Source organism: Artemia sp. Qi Xiang Cuo, chromosome 8 (genome assembly GCF_049724085.1).
Source record: "Artemia sp. Qi Xiang Cuo chromosome 8, ASM4972408v1, whole genome shotgun sequence".
NCBI lineage: Eukaryota > Metazoa > Arthropoda > Branchiopoda > Anostraca > Artemiidae > Artemia > Artemia sp. Qi Xiang Cuo.
Window position 1 is genome coordinate 8,464,636 of NC_142801.1, and position 18,825 is coordinate 8,483,460.

At 37.1% G+C, this 18,825-nt stretch overlaps 1 protein-coding gene across 2 annotated transcripts in view; it reads left to right on the forward strand.

The window, feature by feature from the left end:
• Window positions 1–10,000: 10,000 nt before the first annotated feature.
• Window positions 10,001–18,825, forward strand: part of LOC148949130 (uncharacterized) — a 173,066-nt gene continuing 164,241 nt past the window's right edge. Inside the window, exons 1-4 of one of the 2 annotated variants that reach the window (XM_089093189.1) lie at window positions 10,001–10,413; window positions 11,690–11,851; window positions 14,145–14,245; window positions 15,022–15,185. The gene's annotated coding sequence lies outside the window, so the exon portion shown is untranslated. The remainder of the gene's footprint in view (window positions 10,414–11,689; window positions 11,852–14,144; window positions 14,246–15,021; window positions 15,186–18,825) is intronic. The other variant, XM_089093188.1, reaches the window with a different exon arrangement.

Sequence of the window (18,825 nt, forward strand, 5' to 3'; positions counted from 1 at the left end):
CACTCCTTGATCTTGTTTTGGTAAATGATCCTGAGTCACTCATTGATATAGAATCGCAACCCCCATTTGGAAATAGTAATCACATAGCTATAAAATGCCGATTTTGATTGTACCCACAGACATCGAATCTAACCAGACATGTGTATACAAACTACAATCAAATCAGGCATGAACTCTGTCAGTGCGATTGGTCATTTGTCGAAACGATTGAGGTAGAGGACATGTGGGAGAAAATGAAAAATATGTTGTTAGACACCGTCAGTAGAAATACAACTACCACGTGGAGACAAAAACCGAAAACTCTTCCCTTTATGACCAGAGAAATGAAAACTGCAAGGAACAAGAAGAAGAAACTGTCGAAGCTCATAAATCAGGACCCCCACAGAACGGACTACCTGGTAAAGTTCAAAGCCTCAAGGAACAAAGTTCGAGCCCTGTCCAGAGAACTGATAAATAAATACGAGAAGGTCATTACAGCAACCTCAAAAACCAGCCCCAAGAAGTTCTGTAAATTTGCCTCAGCACATAGGCCTGGTAGACACGCGGTTTTGGAGCTGGTTTGTAATGGAACCCAGTCAAACAACCACCAAGAAGTTGCTGTTGCAATTAACCACCAGTGTACATCAGTCTTCACACCTACAGACATAGCTTCTCTGCCAACCCCACCCTGCTACAAAATCACCACTCAACTGTCACCCATAAGAGTGGATCAGGCTGAGCTTAAATCTTGGCTTAAAAAGCTTAATCCAAATAAGTCTGTTGGGCCAGATGGCATACATCCACGACTCTTAAAGGAAGCTCATTCCCAACTAGCAATGCCCCTCTCAAGACTCTTCCAGAAATCTATTGACACTAAAGTCATACCAATGGATTGGAAAGTAGCCCATATCTTGCCAATACATAAAGGAGGAGACAAGAGCAAAGCTTGCAGTTATCAGCCAATCAGTATTACGTCTGCTGTTGGGAAAATCCTAGAAGGTATTGTCAACACTGCCATTCTTAGACATTTGATCACAAATAACCTTCTATCGAAACAACAACATGGTTTCCGACCAGGCAGATCAGTTGAAACCAATCTGATTGACTCGTATAATTACATAACTGAGCTCCTCAACCAAGGTCTCCCAGTGGATATGATCTTGCTAGACTTTGCTAAAGCCTTCAATAAAGTCTGCCATCGAAGGCTTCATTTGAAACTGAAGGCAATTGGAATTCAAGAGGGAGTGGTGGACTGGATCACGTCTTTCCTAAAGGGAAGAAAGCAGCAGGTCAGAGTTTTTGGTGAAGGTGGCAGAGCTTACTACTCCAAAATAGCTGAGGTCTTAAGCGGGGTTCCTCAAGGAACAGTTTTGGGACATACACTCTTCAATGTATATATTAATGACGCTCCAAGAACCGTTACAAGCAAGCTTAGCCTGTACGCCGACGACCTCAATACTCAGCAAGGTGTGACCTCAATACAATCAGATCTTGACAGCTTTGGAGAATGGGCCAAGATATGGAGGCTCGAGTTTAATGTCAAAAAGTGCAAGGTTCTCCATTTTGGAAGAAATAACCCACGATGGCAATACTTGATGTCAGCAAATGCTGGTGTGAGACAGCCACTCTCAAAGAGTCCCTCTGAAAGAGATCTGGGGGTCATTGTAGACAAAGACCTTAATTTCAACTGCCACACCCGAGCTGCAGTAGCAAAGGTGAACCAAACTCTCGGTCTCATCAAACGTACAATGACAAGTAGATCCCCTGCAATAATCACAAAACTTTACAAGAGCCTGGTGAGACCAAGATTAGAATTTGGAATGTGTGTTGCCATGCCAATTAATAGAACAGACCAGATGGTTCTTGAATCTGTCCAAAGACGGGTGTCAAAATGCGTAAAGGGGCTCAGAGACAAAGAGTATGAATGCCGACTGCAGAGCCTCAAGCTACCAACTCTGACATACCGTCAACAAAGAGGTGATATGATAAAGACCTACAAACTGCTCAAGTCTGACAACAAGGACCTCTTTCAGCCTGCCCAGTTGTCAAGAACCAGGGGCATTCAGCAAAGCTTTTTTAGAAGCGTGCTAATAAAAGGACGAGGAACCATTTTTTCTCCTACCGCATCATAAGCCTCTGGAACTATCTGAGCGAAACGACAGTGAGTTCACCATCCGTTGACAGTTTCAAAGCCAATCTTGATAAGGAATGGGAAACCAAACTATGGCTCACGCAATGGGATGAAGCTGATGTCCCGCGGCCCTATCATCACTAACTGGCGTACACTGGACTCGTCCATATTGCTAGCAAGTGCGATTTAAGGTAATTTAAGGTAAATACTTCCCAATAACCAATACTATATGTAAACAATGGGCAAAGTTCATAACTTGCAGCCCTTCCCCCAAGACTGTGCAGGATTAAGTCATCCTCAAAGACATATTTATTACATTTTCAAGTATTTTGAACAAAATGGCTATCTCCAAATTTGATTGGGTGACTAGGGAAAAATGAGCATGGGAGGGGGCCTAGTTGCCCTCCAATTTTTTGGTCACTCAAAAAGGGCACTAGAACTTTTAATTTTTGTTCAAATAAGCCTGCATGTGATATTCTAGGACCACTAGATCAATACAGTCACCAATCATCCCTAGGGAAAACTAAAAAATAAATAAACACATATCTGTGATATTTCTTCTGGCAAAGAATACAGAATTCCATATTTTTGCAGATAGGAGCTTATAACCTCTTCAGAAGGGTTTTCTGGTATGCTGAATCTGATGGTTTGTTCTTCTCATTAAGATTCCATCACTTTTATGGGGTATTCCCCCTTTTTTTTGAAAATAAGGCAAATTTTTTCAGGGTTGTTACTTTTGATGGGTAAAATTAAGCTTGATGAAACTTATATATTTGAAATCAGTATAAAAAGTCAATTCTTTTGATGTATCTTTTGGTATCAAAATTCTATTTTTTAGAGTTTTGGCCACTATTGAGCTGGGTTGCTCCTTACTTACAGTTTGTTACCATGAACTGTTGAAAGCCACTCATTATTCAGAAATGAATGGAAATCATAGCACCACAATAGTGCTGCCTAAGTAAAGAACAATGTGGGTACAATGTATTGTTTGTTTCTTGGTCTTAGACCAGGGCACTTTGTATCAAAGGAGTTGTTGCAGAAACTTTGAAAAGGGCTCATTCGATTGGAAATTGGAGTGGCTAGTGCCTTTTTTAATAGTCGAAAGTGATTGGAGGGCAACTTCCGCCCCCCCCATGCTCATGATTCCCCCAAACACATCCAATCAACATTTTGAGATAGGCATTTTTTCAGCATAGTTGATTTCCAGATTGAAAATAAGTTTTTGAGGAGGTCACTCCCCCACAACCCTCAGGGCAAGGGTTGTAAGTTATTCCCTGGGGGCATATAAGAACGATGTTGGCATAATATATTATTTATTGCTTTTTTTTTCCTTTAGACCAGGGCACTTTGTATCAAAGAAGTTGTCATAGAAACTTCAAAAAGGACTCATTCAATTGGAAATTGCAGTGGCTTGTGCCCTTTTTAATAGTCAAAAGGGATTGGAAGGCAACTAACACCCCGTTCCATGCCCACTATTTCCCAAAACACACCCAATCAAAATTTTGAGATAGCCATTTCGTTCAGCATAGTGGATTTCCAAATACAAATTATGTTTTTAAGGAGGACACTCCCCCAGAGCCCTCAGGGCAAGGGTTGTAAGTTATGCCCTGTGAGCATATAAGGTTTTTATAGAAGGCGTTGTTATAGAAACTTAAAAAAAGCCTCATTTTATTGGAAATTCAAAAGGGCTAGTGCCCTTTTTAATAGTCAAAAGTTTTAGAGGGCAACTAACCCCCCTCTCACACCCACCATTTCCTCAAACATATTCAATCAAAGTTTAGAGATAGCCATTTTGTTCAATGTAGTTGAAAGTTCTGGAAATTATGTATTTGGGGATGACAAACCCCCCATAACCCCCAGGGCAAAGTTTGTCAGGTATGCCCTGGGGCATAAAATGTTTTTATAGATAACGTTGTTGTAAAAACTTCAAAAGGGGCTCATTTTGGAAATTGAGAGGGCTAGTGCCCTTTTTAATAGTTGAAAGTGATTGAAGGGTAACTAACCCCCCTCTCATGCCCACCATATCCCCAAACACATTCAATCAACATTTTCAGATACCCATTTTGTTAAATGTTGCAGAAAGTTCCGGAAATTAGGTCTTAGAGGATGACAACCACCCTCACAGCCCTTAGGGTAAAGGTTGTAATTTATGACCTGGGGGCATATAAGGTGTTTATAGAAAGCATTGTCATAGAAACTCAAAAAGGGCTCATTTGATTGAAAATCAAAAGGCTTTGTGCCCTTTTTAATAGTTGAAAGTTATTGGAAGGCTTGACATTTTTATAGTAAAGGTTGATGTGGGTATAATGTGTTATTTTTTGTTGTTGTTTTGACCAGGGCACTTTGTATCAAAGAAGTTGTCATGGGAACTTCAAAAAGGGCTCATTCAATTGAAAATAGAAAGGGCTGACGCCCTTTTTAATAGTCAAAAGTTATTGGAGGAAAACTAATCCCCCTCCCATTTGCCTATATTGTTTAAAAACTAAATGTCACCTTAAGATTAAATCAAAATGCACTGTGTTAATGCTAATTCCCAATAAGGCATCTCAGCAGTATCCCAAGAACAACTGAGGGTATTATGTTCAAACTTTTGGGGCTACTTCTGCTCTTAAAATTTAACCAAATCAAAATAGTGTAAGTGTATCCAAGCTATCAAAGAAAGTAAACAAATTTTTTTGCAAATGGTATCAATTTTTCCATTTCAGGTCAACTAGAGGAGGTATAAAACTAAATTAAACACTACTGTTTATGTCCAGATTTTTAAAAGGGTGTATGTTGTTTAAATTGTTGAAAATTTTTCTCCAGCATACAAATACCAGGCCAAACTGTAAATTCTTGTAAAAACTAAAAGATTTAAAGTATTATTTTCTTTTTCCCTGAAAAGACTATGTGAATATAAAACTAACAGATATTAATTTAAAAAAAAATTCCACAAAATAAGTTTTTCAAAGAAAAGTAAATAACTCCATTAAACTAAAAATGAGTAAAAATAAAATCAAATAATCTACCAAGCGTGAAACTACCACAAATCTGCATTGATAAATAAATGACACCCAAAACAAACAGAAAATACAATAAATAACCAAGTCAAATTTAAAACAAGCAGAAATTAACATGACTAGGGCTCAAAAACCCCCTATGCCTTCCCAAGGCCAGAATATAATTTGCATTTTACTGAAAAAAATACAAATGAATGTGCATTGTCAGTTTAATTTACATATACTGATATTTAGTAATCAAAATGTTAACATTATTTGATTTATTAAAGTTTTAAAAGTAAAAACATTTATATTTTTTTCATTAAAGTGCAAATTATGTTCTGGTTGTTTTGAGTTTGACTTGGTTATTTATTGTAATTTCTGTTTGTTTTGGGTTTCATTTAATCATTGATGCTGATTTGTGGTAGTTCCATGCTTGGTAGATTATTTGATTATATTTTTGTTCATGTTTTGTTTAATAGAGTTCTTTACTTTTCTTTGAAAAACTTAATTTGGGAAAAAATTTTTTTAATTAATTTCAAAAAAAGATCATTTCTTGTGTAGGTAAGATGTATGGTATTATAAACTAAATTTGTTTTCATTTCAAAAATTTTGAAAAGAATTACCTGGTTTCTCCTAGAGAACTATTTTCATTTTTCTTTCTTCCTCTTTTGATGTGCAATCTTATGTATAGAGAAAATATTGCATTGGAATTGTCAAGTAAATAACTTGAATAAGTAAGTTTAACAATAAGTAATCCTTCTTTTAATATACAACATCGAGTGGTTCCAGAACCACATGCCTACACTTCTCCAACCACTAAGTGGTTGGGGGTTGGGGCCAGGGGTGTAATTTGCTATGGGGCAGAGGGGGCAACTTCCCCTCCCAAACCTTAGTTTTCCTCCAGACCCCAGTTTACCCCCCCCCCCCCCTCCCAGCTGAAATTTAGTTTCTTTAAAGATGTTGTCAAAACTAAGATAAGCCTACATAATTCAAGCATCCACTGAGTCAGGTTATTTTACTTCAGTAAATCTTTACCATTTTTTATAATTTTATAGCTCAATTTTCAGTTTTCTCTGTCATTTTCACTTGATTTGGGAAAATTGGCTCTAACAATGCCCCCCCCCCCACGCAGTATTTTGACAAAATTATGCCACTCATTGGGGTATGCATTTAGTGATATACTCAGAATGTTGTTGCAAAACATGGACTGGATGACCTCTATTTTCTTTTGAATCAAAATGCTTGACAAAATACCTTCCTGAGACATGCATTAAAAAAATAAGTGCGTCACATTTACAAAAACAATGAAATTATCTGAAAATGATTGTATAGAAGGCAGAAAACCATGACTAAAAAAAAAAACAAGCAGGATTCAAATGCAAGCCACTCTGATCCAAAGTCATGCTTTACCAACAGAACCAAACCTCTAATAATTTAATTTGATATATTAATGGGTTTTTCTCAATTGTGTAGCTTATTAGGGGGTCATGGAGGAGGAACATATGGGACATGTTCTTGAATACCTCTGGTTAAGGGTTTTGGACCATAATTATTACAATGATAATATAGTTTTATACTTCCAAGGTTTTCTTCTTAATAAGTGACATCAAAAGTATTGCTTTTAGCGCTATATCACCTTAAGGATTGTAGAATTGATAAACATCACGTAGATATGAAAAATGGTTTTCAAATGAGCCATTAAACGTTGCTCTAAAAAGAACTGGTAGCGCACTAGCCCCAGCTTCTCCACTTGAGACACGGCACCAAAAATGTTGTTTTTTTGTGCCATTTGGAACTTGCTTATGGCAGAATTTATAGGAAGGACACAGAAAGGGGCGTGATTTGTTATAGGGCAGGAGAGGGGGGCAACTGCTTCCTCCAGACCCAAGTTAGCCCCCCCCCCCCCTCTAACCTCATTTTGCCACCCAGCAGAAATTCATTTTTTGCAAAATATCTTGTCAAAACTAAGATAAGCCTGCATAATTCAAGTATCCAGAGAAACAGGTCAGTTTTTTTTACGATATCTTTGCGTCTATGGTAATATATGACTCATTTTTATGTTTTCACTTGATTTGGGAAAATTGGCTCCAACTTTGCCCCCCCCCCCCCCAGGATTTTGATGAAAATATGCCACTGGATGTAGATATGAGCAATATCTTTTATGTGAGCTACTAAACATCTGTCTAGATACCTGCAATACCAGTACGCATGATATGAATATGTCCAATACTGATTCAGGGTGCAGTCCTTTCCCCAGGAACTATGGAGAGTCATATCATCACCAAAACCAAAGATATTTATCCTTTGAACTATGTTGAACAAAATGGCTATCTCAAAATTGGGATTGGTTGACTTTGGGGGAGGGGGCTAGTTGCCCTCCAATCTATTTGTTCACTTAAAAAGGGCAGTAGAAAATTTAATTTCCATTCAAATGAGCTATTAAACATCTCTATGTTGTTCTGGTCATCCCCTAGCCCTGCTAAAAAAAAAAAAAAAAAAAAAAACAGGAGAGAGATTAGTAATACCCATGAAAAGTGACTCTCCTTCTTGATTTCTGCAGAAAATAAGGCATAAATCAGGTAGTGATTCGGTAAAATTTACAAAGATTGCCCCCCAATAAAATGAGCCTTGGGACACCCCTGGGGTCATATCATCACCAAAACCAAGGATATTTGACCTTTCAGCTATGTTGAACAAAATGACTATCTCAAAATTCTCAAGTGTCAGTACAACCTTCCTGAGCCCAGGGGCAGCCATTGTAAGTATGCCCTGGGGTATATATAGTCCTTATGGAAGGGGGTGCCCATATAAACTTCAGTTAGGGCTCATTTGATTGGAAATTGAAAGTTCTAGTTATCTTTTCTGAGTCAAAAGTGATCAGAGGGCATCTCCCCCTCCCCCACACACACCTTTTCCCCAAATGCATCTGATCAAAATTTGGGATAGCCAGTTTCTTTAAAATAGTCCAACAATCAGATAACAAAACTTCAGGGTCAACTTAACACCCCCCCCCCTGATCCCAGGGGAAGGGTTGTAACTATATGACCTGGGGGCATATAGAGTTTTTTATGGAAGAGGTGGTTGTATAAAATTTGCAGGGGACTCAAATAATTAGAAATTGAAAGTTATAATTTCATTTTTAAGAGTCAAAAGTGATCCAATGGTAATTAGTCCCCCCCCCCCAAAAAAAAAACCCCTCTTTTTCAAATATGTCTGATTGAATTTTTACATAGCCATTCTGTTCAAAATAGACCAAAGATCATACAACAAAACTCCGGGGATAATACACCCTCTCCCATGCCAAATCCCTGTTTGGGGGGGGGGGGGGGCTGCTCAAAAGGTAACTTTTTTGCTGTGTCTAGGTTAACGCCTGAACTGTCACTCAAATTCATCCCTATAATGGAATCCTCAATACAATCCAAAAGTGCCATATGAAACATTAATCTGGTGCTATCAGTCTCAATATATAAAAATTGGATAGGTTGCAGTTACTGCTGCAATGCATAATGTTTTTTGTATGCAAAGATTTGGGTATTTTAAGCTTCTAGAATCAGTATGGAAAAATACAATGGTAATAAAATGAACCAACTTATTACGTACAAAGGTACAAGCAAAATTTGCCTAACATGTTTCCCATTTAGTATTTTAATTGCTTTCTACCAGTAATATCTCAAGCTCTTCCCCCAGAAAGTGTTGTCAGAGAGAATATGTTGCGTCTTTAAACAAAATTTGGAAGGTCAATGTTAAATATTACTAGAATTGAATGGTTTGCCATGAAACTACTTGCCAATGTAATTAATAGATCTTTAGAAAAAGCTTATTTTAATGGGAAAAAACATATAAATCTCTAGACAATTCTAACAAACAAAAATAAAAACTGCTGCTTGCAAACCAAATTTAACTTTGTCTCTCTTTTCTTTTTTATAGCTTTTATTACAAACATATTAAAAAAAAGTCAGTTACTATCCCCAGGTTTACTTATTTTATGACTATATCTAATGAAAATAGGTTGCCTCTAGAATTATCTCACATAACCTTGTACCCTTGTATAGATAGTGTTTTCTAAGGCTGAGTTTGGACATTCTTACCTTAGTAACTATAGTATGCCCATAGCATAAGTAGAGGTGGAGCTACAGAAAATCCTAAAAGTTCCTAAATCTGATACAGGAGCTGCTCAGAAAATCTTGCTGATTTTGCCTCTACTAATGCCATGGGTATACTGAAGCTACTAAAGTAAGAAGACCTGAATACGTTCTAAGGCTTTTCCCTTGTTTCCAGGTAAATGTAACACCACCTCTAGATTGCCCTATTGAAGTATGTAGACACTGTGAAGCAAGCTTTCTCGTGATTGAGCTACCGTGCACTTTAAATCATGTGGGGGTATCTTCAGATGATGACTTTTTTCCAGAATTTGTAGGCTCTACTTCTTTTATGTTCAATTTGCCTGTAATGACTAAGGGACTAAGAGACCCAGCAGTAGAACTAAGCAATACTGTTGAAGTATCTAGACACTGTGAAGCAAGCCTTCTGGTGATTGAGCTACCCATACATTTGAAATCATGTGGGGCATCTTTAGATGATGACTTTCTCCCAGAATTTGTAGACTCTAATTCTTTTATATCAAATCTGCTAGTGATAACTGTGGTGCTAGATGCTCCATCAACCTCGAAATCAATTGATATAAATTTTTGTGCAAACTGTAACAAAGAGTTTAACATCCTATCTCTGGTTGTCCATATTGACAAAGGCTGCAAAAAATGCTCCTGTGACTTTTTATAGTAAACTCTGTACATTAAAAGAAGCAGCAGTAAATACCACTATTAGAGGAGCTGTTTCGGTGACGTGATCCATGATCTTTGAAATGGATTTCGCATTTTTCAATAAAGCTACTCGCAACCCAACTCTTATTTTTCGTCACCATATGTGTCGTTTGTTGGAGAGCCAGCCATGGATGCTGGTGGTCCCTTTAGGGAGTTTATGTCAGAGTTTTTTGAGCTATGTGTCCAGAAGTATTTTGAAAAAAGCATAGGTGGTTTCAACTTTTCTTGCACAGATAAATCTATCATGGAAGTTGTTGGACTAGCAATTGGATACTCTCTCCTTCATGATGGGCCAAGGTTTGGTTATCTTTGCCCATTTATTGCTAATAGGCTCCTGAATGAGGATTCAGACAACAGCATATTGGATTATGTCCAGCTTCTTTGAGAAGGGATTGGCAAAAATGCTGCATCAGTAGAAGCAAAAATAATTACAAAGCTGCTCTCTGAAAAAGAAGAGGAGTATGAAGATATTTTTGATCTGACAAATGCTGTGGATTTGGGAGTGAGTACTATTGTCTCTTTTTTTGCATAGATTTAATCTCATTATTCATGGCTCTTTTTGCTAAAGTCAATTTCTAATTAATACTTTTGAAGAATTATTTACTCTTTAAAGTGATCAGGTAGTCCAATGATTTTTTTTTTTTTTTTTTTTTGTTCATACTTAGCATTCTTGCAAAGCTAAAGTTGCAGAGTTTTTACAACCCAATCAAACTAAGATATTTATCATTAAAACCAAACTTGGATTTGTAGCTAAAGAAAACAGAGATGAAAAAGCTAGCTAACAGTTTAAAGTCTTTAATCTCATTGATAGGGTATTGACACCCAAAGTATGTTTTTTTTACATAGCGGTAACTGTTCTAGGAAAATACCCTATTGTTTTGTTTTGGTTGCTAGATTTTTGAGGAAAAGATATTCTAACAGGATTGGCTTTCTGTAAAGTGCTAGCCACTATGCTGGCCTATTTCAAATGCCTTGAACCTGCAAAGTCTATAAAAAAAAAACAGATTATTCACCTCTTCATCTTTATACTCCTTCTTGGACTGTTTCCCTGAAGAATTAAAACTAATCTAATCTCTTAGCGCGATTCATTTCTTCTGGCATGCCAGTGCATAAGAGGAATGAATTGGCCTTAAAAAACTTACAATAAAGATATAACCATAGTCCAGTTGAACTATCTGAGACACCAAATGGGTTCATGCAGGACAGGATAATTATTACTGCAATCCAAACACCCCTCCTGCATGTTTGGCATCTGTTTGAGGTCTTGCTCTTTGATTAATATTAATAAGCATAGAGAAGGTTGTTACAAGGTTGCAGAGTTGTTTCTAGGAGATTTTTGGGGTCAAAAAAGATGGGACCTTATATATACCTAGCTGTCAAACCAAGCAAAAGTTAGCTGGGTAAAAGTTAGCAGTGCATATCGAAACCAAGGAAATTGACTATCTAGCACTTCTTTTAACAGACCTTTTTGCTTGGAAATTTCAAAAGGAAGTATTTTCCACTTATCTCTTCATTGTTGATGCAGTATAGAATATGAAATGAATTTTCTTGGATTGCATGAGCTAAGCAAGTGAAGAGAAGCAATGCTTAATATGCATCAATTAACAGAAACCGTTAAAAGCTAAGCTGTTCATTAGAGTATAGTTTCACAAGCTTTAAACTTTTCCTCAAAGTTTCTAATTTTTTTGTTTTTAGTTATTTTGGGTGTTTCAGGAAAGGTTGAAACTTAACACCCCCCCCCCCCCTAAGTACTGCTTTCTAGCCTGATATTCTTTCAGATAATTCAACAATTTGGTGTTTCAAGCAACATGATTGTACCAGAAAATCGCACTATCATTGTTCAGTACATTATCAAACACTTGATGTTTACATTGAAATCCAAAGGAATGAAAGCTTTTCATAAGGGTCTTAAGGATACAAAGATGTTTAAGCTTATGGAGGTAAAACTGTTTGTATTTACTAATTATACATTACTTTTAATTATAAGCAAAAGTTGCTTGGCTAATCTGTTACTGTTTATTAATTCAAAAAAATCGCAGTAAATCAAAAGCATATTGTAACATTGGTCAGTAGCTCCTAACGTGTCCTTGAGTGTGCACCTGGTAAAGTGCAATTTAATTCGTATTCATCTCAAGTTCATACAAATTAATTGCGGGTGTGGAACAGTTTATTAGCTATTGCTTTCAGCCTCTGTTGTTTTTTCTATCTAATGATGATTGCGCTGTAGTTCTCACGCTGAATTTGCTCATTAACTGTGTTCAGAAGAATTTAATACAAATTCTATTTCCAATGATTTCAGCTGTAAATCTACTCTCCCCAAACACGGAATATTTAATTATTATTAAATATTATTAACTTTTTGCTGGACCAGGAACACGCTCCTTATTATCCTTTTTCAGATGTTTTAGACTGTTCAGATTCAAACAAAGCAAAAAAATAGAGACCTTCAAATATTATAACATCAATGGTTAATATGGACGTTTATCTTAATGCTTCAGTTAAAACAGTTGATTCACTAGATTGACAGATATATCGACAACATCTTTAAGTTTAAACAGCCTCTGTACTAATTATATTTGCTCGTATTATCTTTCTTATAATGGAGTTTAGTTGCCGTTTTATGAAATTTCTAGGTGCCTCCCCCTTTTCAAAAATCCCATTTACTATCTTTAGTTATTTATCACTAAATTTTCACAAAGTTTCAAGTTTTGCCCTAGGTTCACTCACATGCAGTTTTGTGAGAAACCTTGTGCTGTTGCAAATCCGAAATCTGTCGAGACATACTTTTTTTTAATCCTATTGTAAATCCGGGAGCAAGAAGTTAAAAAATTTGAATATGGTCTTAGGTAAGGCTGGTTTTGGACCAAAACGATTAAATCCGCATAGACTGCAATTGCTAAGTGTGTTCTAGATGACTGGCTTTTCTCAGGTATTTCTATAATCTAGATAGTGTAATAATGTCTTAATCTCTATAATTTGCTTCTTGTTGCAGAAACATTAGCGAAAATCCTCTTGGTCTTTAAAAAAACCTTATAGGATTCTTTTCACCCTTTAAGGACTTTGTCAAAATCCTATGAGTGAACCTAGAATCATTTTAAATTCCCCTTTTTTTATAATCCCATGGATGTCAAAACATATGTGAATGGTCGCCTTGCAGTATGTTCAGACACATGGGAATTCCTCCATTAACTTTCAAGTCAAACATGCCAATAACTGTAAGTTTTTGGTGCACAAGAATTTTCTCGATTGAAAGAAGTCCATCCCTATTTCCCCACGAGAGCTTCAACTTCACTACAATCTATCGTAGAAATTTGCATTTATCCATTTCAATGCATAAGTCATACCCTTGCAGGTTTCTGCACCGCGTTATTTCTTGTTCGAGCATTAAAAACAGATACGGGATGAGTCAGTCACTCTGAAAACAAAATAAATAAACATCCAAAAAAGGGGTTAATTTTATCTGGGAAGTTCTTGACTTTTGAATTGAGTTTTTTCAATGACCGCTTGAAACTATAGGACAGACTATCAGTGAATTATGTATCCGGTTATTATACCAGTAGAACGGCGTATTAATCAAAATATTCCTGTCCAATCTCTCCTAATTTAGTATTGCAATGTTCTGATGTGTTACCTATGATGTATATACTTATTATCCCCTGATTTAAAGGTAACTAGTGCCCAAAAATCTCTAATCATCACACTAGATTCTGAATTATTTCTGGGTTAAGTGTTGGTACATGGAGTTTCCATAAAATCAAATAGACCTACTCTAGTTAAATAAAAGTTCATGCTAATTAACAAAATTGTCTTTGGACTTTCAATCTGAATCTTGCTTATAGAATGAATAATTGTAAAGCATTTGACCAATCTTGGCTGTTTTGCCAGATTTTACTATTTTGGCTAAGTCAGGTTCAATGTCTTTGGTTGTTTTCCATTCTCTCTTTCCGCCCACCACTACGTATGTTTATCAAATTCTTCTCATGATTCATTTTGTTAGTTAGTTTTGGATAAAAAATAAAGCATATATTTTATTGCTGATTTATTAAATCCCTATTCCTATCAGCTTCTATTGCGATCAATGAAAGATAACCTAGAAGAGTTCCCTTTCTTTCTTTTTTTTTCAAGCTACATAAGTTTTTCTTCTCTAAACGCTATGTAGTTCAGGCGACAAAAAGAAGGGATTAATCAACAGGATTTTATGATTTGTAAATTTATTGCAGCATTTCGTTATAGGTGAGATTGTACGATGGGGAAACCCATGCGGTTTGGCGCATGGATTCAAGCTAGAAGAAAGAATACCGATGCAAAAAACTGCCCCCTGCACATGCAAAACGGTATGATTTCGTGTAACGTGTAATCTCACCTCAAGCCTTTTATTATATAACAAACCAAATTGCTGCTGCATCTAGGGACACAGACAGGAACCTCACATTTTCAACCCCTTTATGGTCAAAAGTGTGTTGATTATTAAATACAAGTAATGTTATTCTAAATTTCGGGACGGTTTTATGCCTGCAAACCGATATGTTTCCATTTTTTAACTACCCCCCCCCCCACAATAGTTGGAAAACTGGGAATGGGGGGAGGGTTTATTTATTTTGTAAAGGTTTGGTGATGTTGGGTTTTCATTGCATTTATGTCATCTTTTCTGAATCTGGATGCACCCCCTCTTTTACGAAAAAGTTGTGCAAAAAATAAATCTTTGTCAGTAGTCTTCAACTTATGTGGGACAGTACTTTAACAAAACCCGTAAAAAAAATTAATGCTCCAAATCTTGTAGAATCATTGAAACATACGTGACAGCAATTTTAATTTTGAGAAAGTAATCGTTTTTCTTATTAATATCTCAGAGGAGGAAATATATTCTTTGAAGTTCATCAGTATTTGAAACTTGCCACACATGGGTAACTGTGGTAATTTACCAAAGTTTCCCATTACGTAGTTGGTAATAGTGAGTTTCGAAACTTGCTGGTAATTTTTGCTCACTAGATCGTCTTCTTATTGCATAAACTTGCATGTTGATTAAATCTAAGAGCCTAATTCGTCACATCTTTAAATTATAATTCCCTATATGAGCAGTGATAATCATCTAACTCTTTACCGTTTCCAGAGATTCCCTGCTAAAGCGACTAACTGGTTTACTCCTTCCCCTATAAGGTATCAAACCTTTATAGGCATCCTAAGCTACGATAACTGCGAAACTCTGAAAGAAGAGGAATCTACGAACTACTTTGAGAAAATGCTGAACGAGGAAGTTTTCTTGGCAAACTGAAAGTAAGTACCATGTAGTACTCCACTTGAATTTGCTGCTTTCATGCTTGGCTGATTAAGTTCAGATTAATGTTCGATATAATACCATTGGCTGTAGGTTGTTAGATCCCCATTTTTCTTCTTTTCGGAAATAGTCCGATTCATAAGTGATGTTTTAGCTATCTTCGAGCCCTGCGCTAAAACAAAAAACTTAAGATGTGGCAGTTGATCATAGGCAGCGCAATAGATCATAGGCAGCGCTGCCTAAGTAAAGAACGATGTTGGCAAAAATTTTTTTTTTTTCTTAGACCAGGACACTTCGTATCGAAGGAGTTGTCATAATAACTTCGAAAAGCGCTCATTCGATTGGAAATTGGAAGGGCTAGTGCCCTTTATAATAGTTAAAAGTGACTGAAAGGCAACTAACATCCCTTCAGCGCCCACCATTTCCCCAAACACATCCAATCAAAACTTTGAGATAGTCATTTTGTTCAACGTAGTTGATTTCCAGATAGAAATTATGTTTTTGAGGGGGCACTCCCCCCCACCACAGCCCTCAGGGCTAGGGTTGTAAGTTAAGCCCTAGGGGCATATAAGGTTTTTATAGAAAGCTTTGTCGTAGAAACTTCTAAAAGGGCTCATTTGATTGGAAATTCGAAGGGCTAGTGTCCTTTTTAATAGTCAAGAGTGATTGAAGGGCAAATAATCCCCCTCTCACGCCCATCTTTTCCCCAAACAGATTCAATCAAAATTTTGAGATAGCCATTTTCTTCAACGCAGTTGAAAGGTCCGGAAATTAGGTCTTTGAAGATGACAACCCCCCCACAGCCCTCAGGGCAAGGGTTGTAAGTTATGCCCTGGGGTCATATAAGGTTTTTTATAGAAAGCGTTGTCGTAGAAACTTCAAAAATGGCTTATTCGATCGGAAAATGAAATGACTAGTGTCCTTTTTAATAGTCGAAAGTGATTGGAGAGCAACTAACTCCCCTTTCACGCCCACCATTTCCCCAAACACACCTAATCAAAATTTGAAATAGCCATTTTATTAAACGTAGTTGAAAGTTCTGGAAATTATGTCTGAGGATGAAAAACCCCCCACACCCCTCTGGGAAAGGGTTATAAGTTATGCCCTGGGGCCATAAAAGGTTTTTATAGATGGTGTTGTCGTAGAAACTTAAAAAAGGGCTTATTCAATTGGAAATTGAAAGGGATAGTGCCCTTTTATAATAGTCGAAAGTAATTGGAGGGCAACTAACCCCCCTCTCACGCCAACCATTTCCTCAAAAACATCCAATGAAAATTTTGAGATAGCCATTTTGTTCAACGTAGTTAAAATTCCTGGAAATTAGGTCTTTGAGGATGACAAACCCCCCCCCCCCCCCCCACAACCCTCAGGGTAAGGGTTGTAAGTTATGCCATGGGGGCATATAAGGTTTTTATAGAAAGAGTTGTCGCAGAAACTTCAAAACGGGCTCACTCAATTGGAAATTGAAAGGACTAGTGCCCGAAATTCGAAAGGGATTGCAGGGCAACTAACCCCCCTCTCAGATCCACTATTTCCCCAAATACATGCAATCAAAATTTTGAGATAGCCGTTTTTTCAACGTTGTGGAAAGTTCGGGAAATTATTTCCGTGAGGACGACACTCCCCCTACAGCTCTCAGGGCAAGGGTTTTAAAGTTATGCCCTGGGGGCATGTAAGGTTTTTATAGAAAGCTTTGCCCTTTTTAATAGTTGAAAGTAATTGGAGGACAACTAACCCTCCTCTCACGCCCACCATTTCCCCAAACACGTGCAATCAAAATTTTGAGATATCCATTTTGTCTAACATAGTTAAAAGTTCTGGAAATTAGGTCTTTGAGAATGATAACCCCCTCAGAACAAATGTTGTAAGTTATGCCCTAGAGGTATGTAAGGTTTTTATAGAACGCGTTGAAAAGTTGAAAAGAGCTCATTTGATTGGAATTGAAAGGGCTAGTTCCCTTTTTAATAGTCGAAAGTGATTGTAGAGCAAATAACCCACCTCTCCCGACCACCATTTCCACAAACACATCCAATTAAAATTTTGAGATAGGCATTTTCTTCAACCTTGTTGAAAGTTCTGGAAATTATCTCTTTGAGGATGACAAACCCCCCAAACCCCTCAGGGGTAGGGTTGTAAGTTATGCCTTGGGCACATATAAGGTTTTTATAGAAAGCGTTTTTATAGAAACTTCAAAAAGAGCTCATCCGATTGGAAATTGAAAGGGCTAGTGCCCTTTTTAATAGTAGAAAGTGATTAGAGGGCAACTAACCCCCCTCCCACGCCCACCATTTCCCCAAACACATCCAATCAAAATTCTGAGATAACCATTTTGTTCAACGTAGTTCTGTAAATTTGGTTTTTGAGTATTACACCCCCCCCCCCCACAGCCTTCAAGGCAATGGTTGTAAGTTATGCCTTGGGGGATAACAACTTGGGGCATATATAAGGTTTTTTTATAGAAAATATTGCGTAGAAACTTCAAAACGGGCTCTTTCAATTCGAAATTGAAAGGGCTAGTGGCCTTTTTAATAGGCTAGTTGAAACTGACTGGAGGGCAACTAACCCCCCTCTAACGCCCACCATTTCCCCAAACACATCTAATCAAAATTCTGAGATAGCCATTTTTTTCAACGTAGTTGAAAGTTCTGGATTTTATGTCTTTGAGGATGGTAAACTCCCCACACCCCTCAGGGCAAGGGTTGTAAGGTATGGCCTGGGGGTCATAGAAACTTCAAAAAGGGCTCATTCAATTGGAAATTGAAAGGGCTAGTGCCCTTTTTAATAGTCAAAAGTGATTGGAGGAAAACTAACATCCCTTCAATGCCCACCATTTTCCCAAAAACATACAATAAAAATTTTAAGATAGGCATTTTGTTCAACGTAGTTGAAAAGTCCGGAAATTATGTCTTTGAGGATGGCACTCCTTCAAAGCCCTCAGCGAAAGGATTGTAAGTTATGCCCTGGGGGCATAGAAGGTTTTTATAGAAAGCGTTGTCGTAGAAACTTTAAAAGGGGTTCATTAGCTTAGAAATTGAAAGGGCTAGTGCGCTTTTTAATAGTAGAAAGTGATTGGAGGGCAACAAACCCCCCTCTTACGCCCACCATTTCGCCAAACACATCCAATCACAATTTTGAGATAGCCATATATTTACGGCTATCTCAAGAGGTTTAAAAAACCTCTTTTCCATACCATCCAAGAGTTAAAGATTTTAGTACTTTTTTTAGAGGTTTCGGCAGTTTCGATTTCTCGTTAATATTAGTCAAATATTACTTGTAAATTGTACAAACAAGTCAGAAACTAGTAGCCAACTTACCAGTTGTCTATTGTAGCCATTTATCTTTTTTTTTAATTTTATCAATTATATTTACCTTCCGCTAAGTTTTCCCATATGAAGTAACTGTAAGGGGCATGTTTATTTATTAATGTAACTTAAATAAAACACGTTAGTCAACATAACTAAAATAAAACATTCCAGTGTTCGAACCTTTTTAATAGTCAAAAGTGATTGGAGGGCAACTAACGCCCTTCTCATGCCCACCATTTCCTCATTCACATCCAATCAAAATTTTGAGATGGACATTTTGTTCAACGTAGTTGAAAGTTCTGGAAATTAGGTCTTTGCCAGCGTTGAAGTAGAA